Below are 8,294 nucleotides of genomic sequence, written 5' to 3' on the forward strand. Positions count from 1 at the left end.
ATTAAGCACCAATAACATGCCAAATAATTGGAATACAAAAATGATAAAGGGAGGTTCCTGCCCTAGACAGCAAGGTTTTTATAGACTTACAGAAAAGACAGCCCCATCAGTGGCTAATTTCAGCTGGGTGTAGTTGTAAGCACTATGAGACTTGTTGGAACGCAGAGGACCGACTTCTATGCAAGTGAGTTGGCAATGAAGAGAGCAAAGGGAAGGTGTTAGAAATCAGATCATGCTTGAGCGGTATCTTTAAAAATCTAAGTGGATATCAGCCAACTAAAGAGAAGAAACCTGTATATATGGATAAGGATCCTGTATATATGAAATGCCAAACAAGTGAACAATAACAAAATGCTGATTCAATGTCCAGATTTTTTTGTCAGCTGCTTCCCTGGTTCAGTTAACTGGGATTTTTTTTTTTTTTTTTTTTTCTCATTCATTATTTACTCATTTGGTTGGCATCGGGAAGTCACACATCTTAGGAGCCCAAGACAAAGTCAAAATGCTCTTTTCCACCTGAGACCAGTGGTGATTTCCACAAACAAGTTTATTGAAAGAATAGCTAACCAAAGCAGAAATAACTGCTAAGAGGAAATAGATAGCTTTCTCTGGAGCAGGTCGTAGGAAGGAGTATTTTTTTAAATCTCTATTTCTTATTTCATGCTCTCCTGTCCCGCTAAAGGTTTAACACGTTTGAGTGCAAAGGGAATAAATCTTGAGCCAAATGAAGAAAATTCTGACTCAGCTCATTAGAAGGAATGAGAAGCCCACAGATGGTGCTTAGAGCAATATATGAAAGAAAAATCCAGTAAGGAGTACCAATTGAGTCAGTTACAACTAGTCCTGATTGGATTTAATCCTTGTTTAAACTTTTTTTTTTTTTTTCAATTCTGGGTTTTGGGGAGGTTGGGTTTGGGAATAAAATGGTAACTGTCATGTTTGTGTCAGATTTACAGAGGAACAAAATTGCTTGGAAAGAAGTCACTTTAGGCCAAGCCATGACACCAGTTTTCCTACAGCACTGCAAGGTACAATCACAGTGTGGAAGTTTACCCTGGAGGTGCAGGAGTTTAGACAACTGTTGCTAAATATGGGTTGAAATCAGTTGTCAGAGAAGATCCGTCTTACTTTAGAAGCCCTCTTTTTTTGTTGTAGAGTGATTACTTGAGGATCAAATGGAATTATAACCAGTTCTGAATATCGTTCAGCTCATTTAGGACTGGAATCAGTTTTGTTAGTAATAAAAACATTATTTTTAATTTAATCACTTAAACTATTTGCTCTGCTGACCTGTACCATCATAGTCAGAAGAAGAACTCACATAATCTTTTAATACATCTGTCGTGCGGGAGACCCTGCTCGCTGCGCCATTTGTCATGCGGGGCGGCCGGTGGGGTCTCTGCTCCCGCTCCCCATACAAGAACGCAGGATATGGTGAGGCCAAAAAGGAACACCCACGGAGCCATAGATGGGGGAGTCATACCACTATATTCTCTCTGGCGGCACTATACTCTCACTGGAGGCTGGATCCACACTGTCCGCAAACCACCATCCACGCTTGCCAGCCCAGCCGCCATCTTCTTGCTAGCCCCCATTCTTTCTCTCTTCTTCTCCCTGCTAGCATAGCCACAGCAGTTATATTAGTGGCCAATGACTCACTGGTTACAGCTGACGGCCAACTAGCCACAGCTGATGGCCATGCAATCACAGTTGGCCATTTACTACCTGAGCCAACACCTTTCTATGTGAGGCCGAGAGCCTGGAAACTACTTTCTGGGGCTCTGCCCCCACAACATCTCAATTGCAAATAGCAGAAGTTATTTTTTGTTTTAAGATTTTTATTAAAATGCAGCTAACATACAACATTATATTAGTTTCAGGTGTGCACAATAGTTATTTAACATTTATATCCCTAAAGAAGTGATCACCATAAGTCCAGCAACCATCTGACAACAATATCATTGACTATATTCCCCATGCTGTACATTACATCTCCATGACTTATTTTATACCTGAAGGTTTGGACCTCCTATTCCCCTTCATCTTTCTCCCCCTTTTTAAATATTTCATTACAGTTGACATTCAATATTATTTTATACTAATTTCAAGTGTACAGCATAGTGGTTAGATGTTTATATAATTTAAGAGGTGATCACCCTGACTAGTCTAGTACCCACCTGGCACTACATCTAGTTATTACTATATCGTTGACTATATTCCCTATGCTTTACTTTACATACCCATGCCACTATTGTTAAATAAGGTGTGTTGGCAAGCTGCCATGTAAGTTTTCCTTGCTATTGCACAATGCTTCCATTTGCTTTCATTTAGAAAAATAACTCTCCCCAACAGCCACAAAAACTTTTAGAATATTCAATATGTGCACATACACACACTATTCTTTTATTTCTGTTCACTTCCCTCTTTGAATTTTCTCCCAGTCCCAACTCTGCCCAAATCATTTTCACTCCTAAGAGTTCTCTCTCTTTCATGAATTTTTGCCCAAGGAAATATTAGTTATCCAATAGTGCCCTAGGTGAGCTACATATTACGTTATTCTAACATAGCTTGTGAATTTATATGAATATAGTGGAAGGGAATCACACTCAAATTTGGCAGTCATCTTTTGGAACAGTAAATAAAATATATATTTTAGAAAACAGCTTAACCTGCTGTACCAGCAAGCTAATCTCTGCTGAGAGAGATTGCCTCTGGCCTGATCCCCCCACCACGTGGCCAGGCTCCCTGGACATCAGTTTGGTCTAATTCAGCATTTCAAATGCAGGGAGCCCGGCTTGACTTCCCAGGAGTCCAGTTGTAGCCCTGCCTTGGCCGTCCACAAACTAACTGGGCTTGACGCTGTTGTGTTTGTCAAGCCCCTTTTTGAACGGCCTAAGGCAGAGCTTTCTTAGAAAGCCCAAGCACCTCCTAGTCACCCCCCTCAGGCCCTGGCTTTTTTCTGCTGGGCTCCCACCGTTGCTGCTGCTGCTCCTTCTGCTGCTGGTGTTGTGGGTGGACCGGGAGTCCTCAGGGCCACACATCGGGGGTGGGCTAGAGGTGGTGTTCTTCGACTCCGGGTTGCGTGGGGGAGTGGTGGCCTTCGACTCTGACTCCTGCATAGTTGGGGGAGTGATGGTCTTTGACTCCAACTCCCGGTTGGGTGGGGGAGTCATGGTGGTCGACTCCTCCGGCATTGGTGGGGGAGTGGTGGTGGTCGACTCCTTCGGCATTGGTCGGGGAGTGATGGTCTTCGAACCCGACTTCTGGGCGGTGCTGGACTTTCGGTTGGTTCTGAGAATGGCGGTTCTCGACTTTGGGGTGGGTCTGAGAATGGCGATCCTTGACTGAGGGCTGTGTCGCGGCGTGACCTTCTTCCACTTTAGGCTGGGTTGGAGAATGACCTTCCTGGACTTCGGGCTGGGTCCCGGTGCGGCGTTCCTGGGATCTGGGCTGGCTGAAGGACCTGCAGACTCCTCGGCTTCCTGCCCTGACTCCTGTTCTTTCGGCTGCTGTTCGGCCTGCGGGCACGGTGAGATCTCTGTCTGAGCCTCCTGGTCTGGGGAGGAACTGAGGCCGTTAAGGTCAGTGGCTCGGTAGGGCCTTACCCGAATGGTGTGATATTGTACCCTGGACTTTTTTGTATTTAGAATGAGGTACGTGGCCATGACGTTGTTGTAGGTCTTCTTTGTTAAAGCTTTCTGGATCTGGTCCTGCTTAAAGCCCATGTCGATCATCTCCTGTGTCACATTGGGGTCTAGCTCATCACTGGGTGGCTGAATGAAAGGTGTGAGTTCCTCCACATGGTCCATATTTAGCCACGGGTCTGGCATGATTTCTTTTAAAGTGCTTCTGTCTCTGGGGTTCATGGTTATTAATTTACGGAGGAGGGTGTGCAGTTCGGCTGTTAAATAGAAAGGCAGAGTGTAGGTCCCTTTCAGTATGTGCTTCACCAGCTCAATCAAGGTTTTTCCCTTAAAAGGGGTGGTCCCCGTCACCATCTTATACAACAGCACTCCCAGACTCCAAATGTCCACGGGAGGACCATCATATTCTTCTTCCCGGAGGAGTTCGGGGGCTGCATAAGCGGGGCTCCCGCAGAACGTGCTCAATTTGTTTCCACTGAATGGCGTACTGATTCCAAAGTCTGTAAGTTTAACATTCATTTCAGTGTCGAAGAGCACGTTCTGCGGTTTCAGGTCCCGGTGGATAATCCCTTTCTCGTGGCAGTAGTGCACCGCTGATACAAGCTGCCGGAAGCAGCCTCGGGCCTCACCTTCCGTCATGCGGCCATGGGTCAGTAGGTAATCCTTCATGTCCCCCCCAGTCACGTGCTCCATGATGATGAACAGTAATTCTTTGGTGTTAATCACCTCGAATAATTGCACGATGTGTGGGTGACGCAAGCCTGCCATGCAGCGGACTTCCTGCAGGATAGGTCTCTGTTGTATGCGGAAGCCCTCCTTCTGGATGATTTTGATAGCCACCTGGGTCCTGGTAGGAAGGTGCTGGCCCAGTTTCACCGTGGCATGGTTGCCCCGGCCAATGGTTTGCAGGAACTCATAATGGTCAAGATGGAGCTCCCGGTCCTGAGAGGTGGCTGCCAGTTCATGCGACATGGTGAGCCCCTAATACACTAGCTGACAATACAAACTATGCTTACTAGCTATGATAATAAACAATAATAACTGTACTATTATGCTAACTAAATATACTAACTATATCAAAAATATCACTAACTACTAATAAACAATAACTATACCAAGTATGCTAACTAAATAAAATGGGGATAAAAGGAGAAAACAAGCTAAAAGATCCAAGTCCAACAGGTCACCACAAATCAGCTTCCTGGGCTATAACGGACAGAAAGCTCAGCCCAGCCAGGACTTTATATAGCAGTTTCTGGTAATTCCATCACACTGGTGCTTTATGAGGTCAGAGCAAGAAACCGACCAATCACAGCTGAGGATAAACCACAGTGGTTTTTCTCAGTTTTTGGTCTCAAGACCCTTTTACTCTCGAAAAGAAAAGGGGGACCCCAAAGAGCTTTTTGTTTATGTGGGATATTAAAGATTGGCATTTACTCTATTAGAAATAAAAGTCTGTAAAATGCTTTAAAAAAAAAAAAAAAAAAACCACAACTACCTGTTATCAATTTATAGGTGTTTGAGCCTTTATTCATGTTATTGCATCAGAATATTCTAGACTGCCATTAACATCATCTGCTGCCTTCTAAAACCTTTTAGAGCTTTCCCTGATCCCTCAGAAAGAATCAACTGTATTTTTACAGTATACAGCATACATCTCTACTTATCAAGAATGCAATTCTTCCTTACATGTCAGTTAATTGCTTACATATATGTCTCTCTTGCCAATTAGGAACTTGAATGGACTTGACCATAAAACAAGTTGAGGCCTCAGGTAAGAATTAAGGATTTGCATGGGAAAATCAAACAGAAGCAAAGAATAGTCAGAACTGAGGTACCGGGAAGTAATATACTGGAATTAGTTCAGGTTATTGCTCAATAGGTCAACTCACATTCATATTTAGTCCATGCATCATCTGAGATGTTGGACCACCTATCTTTTGGGTGGATATCAGCGTCTTGGTTTCATGTGCATTGTTTGAATAGGAATAGGACTCTCTGAGTACAGGTGGAAAAATAGTGAATACAACCATATTAGAAAAGCTAAGTGGAGAGTTAGGGCTTCTTTCAAGTAAGCAGATGGTCAAAAAATGTTTCTGGCCTCAGAATGAAAACCAAAGTGAAAAGTAAGAAACCAAGAGAGAAAACACTGCAGAGGTTAGAAAAAAGGCTCTCCATGATTGATAGGCCACTGGACAGTGACAAGAGTAATCCCAAATCCTAATTTCTTCTTGGTGGGAGCCCAGTTCTGTGAATTAATTATTTGAGTAGTTATCTATCTGGATGGATGGATGGATGGATGGATGGATGGATGGATGGATGGATGGATATGTCCTGTATTTATAATCAGGAAAAGGTTTAGATTAAATATGTGTATGATATGCATATGTGTGTACTATTTCTTTTCTTTTCTTTTTAATAAACCAATAATTCTCAATTGAGTGCAATTTTGTTCCAAGACAGCATTTGGCAATGTCTGAAGATATATTAAGTTGTCACAACTATAGAGTCTGCTATTGACATAGTGGGTAGAGACCAGGAATGCTTCTAAACACCCTACAATATATGGGACAGCGTTTAAAATTTATATTTATTAGAAGCTTTGAACTCTGTCTCAGAATTATCCAAGTAAAAATAAACTTCTGGACTGACAGATGTTGGAAAAGATTATGCTTCTTGTTTACCTCTATGTTTTATATATTGACTAGCACAGGTTCTCATGTGTAACAAATTCTAAATACGCTTGTAAATATGTATTGAGTTAAATTGAATTAATGGATAAAGATGTGTTACATATATATAACAGACTATTACCCACCCATAAAAAAGAATGAAATCTTGCTATTTGCAACAACATGGATGGTCCTATAGGGTACTATGCTAAGTGAAATAAGTCGGATAGAAAAAGACAAATACCATGTGATTTTACTTATATGTGGAATCTGAAAAAGAAAATAAATAAACAAAATAGAAACAAACTTCTAGATACAGAGAACAAATTGATGGTTGCCACATGTGAGGGGGATTGGGGGATTGGGTGAAAAAGTGAACGAATTAAGAAGTCCAAATTGTCAAACATAAAATCAGTCATGGGGATGCAAAGTACAGCATAAAGAATATAATCAAAAATATTGTAATAACTATGTATGGTGTCAGATGGATACTAGATTTATTGGAGTGATCACTTCATAAGGTATATAAATATCTGATCACTATTTTGTACACTTGAAACTAATATAATATTGTATGTTAATGGTAATTGGAAAATGTTAATATTTTAAAAAATACATAGCTCTTGTGGACACAATGAATAGAGGTATAAAGACGTATTAAGTATACTATTTTTATAACTAAGAATAGCTAATTAAAAGGTTTTCTGAACCCATTTAGAATCAAGAATTACAGTTGATTAATTCAATAAGAGTTAGTGGGTGTCGTCTGGGCATCTATCACTTTACCAGATGTCCTACAGAGTATAAAAGTAACATAAAATGCATTCTCTCACCTTGAAGAATTTGCAGTCTTACCAAAGAGATAGAACATATCTTGATAAAGCCATTTTGTTCCAGAGCAAAACAACACATAGTTGTGTCAAAATGAGTAATTAATTAGTACAATAAGAATTTAAGGAACAGAAAAAAATCAATATGTCTGGAATTGTCAAAGATAGTTTCCTGGCAAAGATGAGAATTGAGCTGACCCTTCACAAGCCAATGAATAGAATTTCAATTAAATGACCACCAATGAGGAGATGGTGTTATAAGGCAGAGGAAATAGCATAAACAAAACTAAGAAGATAAGACTAATCCCCGGCAGGTTCATGGGGACAGAGAAGACCACGCTGGCTGAAGCACGTAAGAGATTTGACCTGCTAGGAAGTGGCCAGATTTTGATGAGAAACAAATGAGTAAAGATTGATAGGGATACCCTATAAAATATCTAGATCTATGAATGGGTTAAAAAATGCCATCTCCTGTGTTTTCAGTCTTTGTCATACATAAAGTGATTACTTAACCTAGTAGGGCTTAGCACATCTTCCTATACATACAGACTTTTGTACTATATAAAGTGACACTCTGGCCTACATAATGTACCTAAGATTCCATAAAAGTGACCATTAGCAAAGGCAAGCCAAATTTAGCTGTAGTCCCATGTAGCCTTTTCCCTCTTGTGACTACAAAGATAGCAAGAGTCCTCATTTCAGAAGAGAAGTGCTCTAATTGAAGAATTATTTTAATTACCTTAACTAATATCCTAACATGTTTTTGTCAAGGGAATAAACGAACAACTATTTTGTTTGGTCAAGGAGTCTTGCAGAAGATAGAAATGAACAACTGATTTTTGTTAAGAATCTTAATTCAATGTATGTATATGCTGACTAACTAATTAAATGTAAGAAGGAATAGATCATTATCTTCACACACAAATAAAACCTTACCTTATACCTGAGTGCAGCTTTCATAGCCCTTTCTATTTGGTAGGATAAAAGTATATTTCCTGACTAGAGACTCAGAAGAAAGAACTTTGGAGAATATATAGGCTTTATATTTGGAATAAGAAGAGTGCCAATGCAAGAACAATTAAAAGTTAATATCAACTCCCAAAATAAGTGGACCAAGTTGTCTTTAAAATCAAAGATTAGCATTATAT

General features: G+C 40.5%; 1 protein-coding gene across 3 annotated transcripts in view; it reads left to right on the top strand.

The window, feature by feature from the left end:
• Positions 1–8,294, top strand: part of PTCHD4 (patched domain containing 4) — a 200,117-nt gene that overhangs the window by 169,730 nt on the left and 22,093 nt on the right. The window lies entirely within an intron of this gene.

The sequence above is a fragment of the Rhinolophus sinicus genome, chromosome 2 (genome assembly GCF_057876585.1).
Source record: "Rhinolophus sinicus isolate RSI-liver-muscle chromosome 2, RSI-T2T, whole genome shotgun sequence".
NCBI lineage: Eukaryota > Metazoa > Chordata > Mammalia > Chiroptera > Rhinolophidae > Rhinolophus > Rhinolophus sinicus.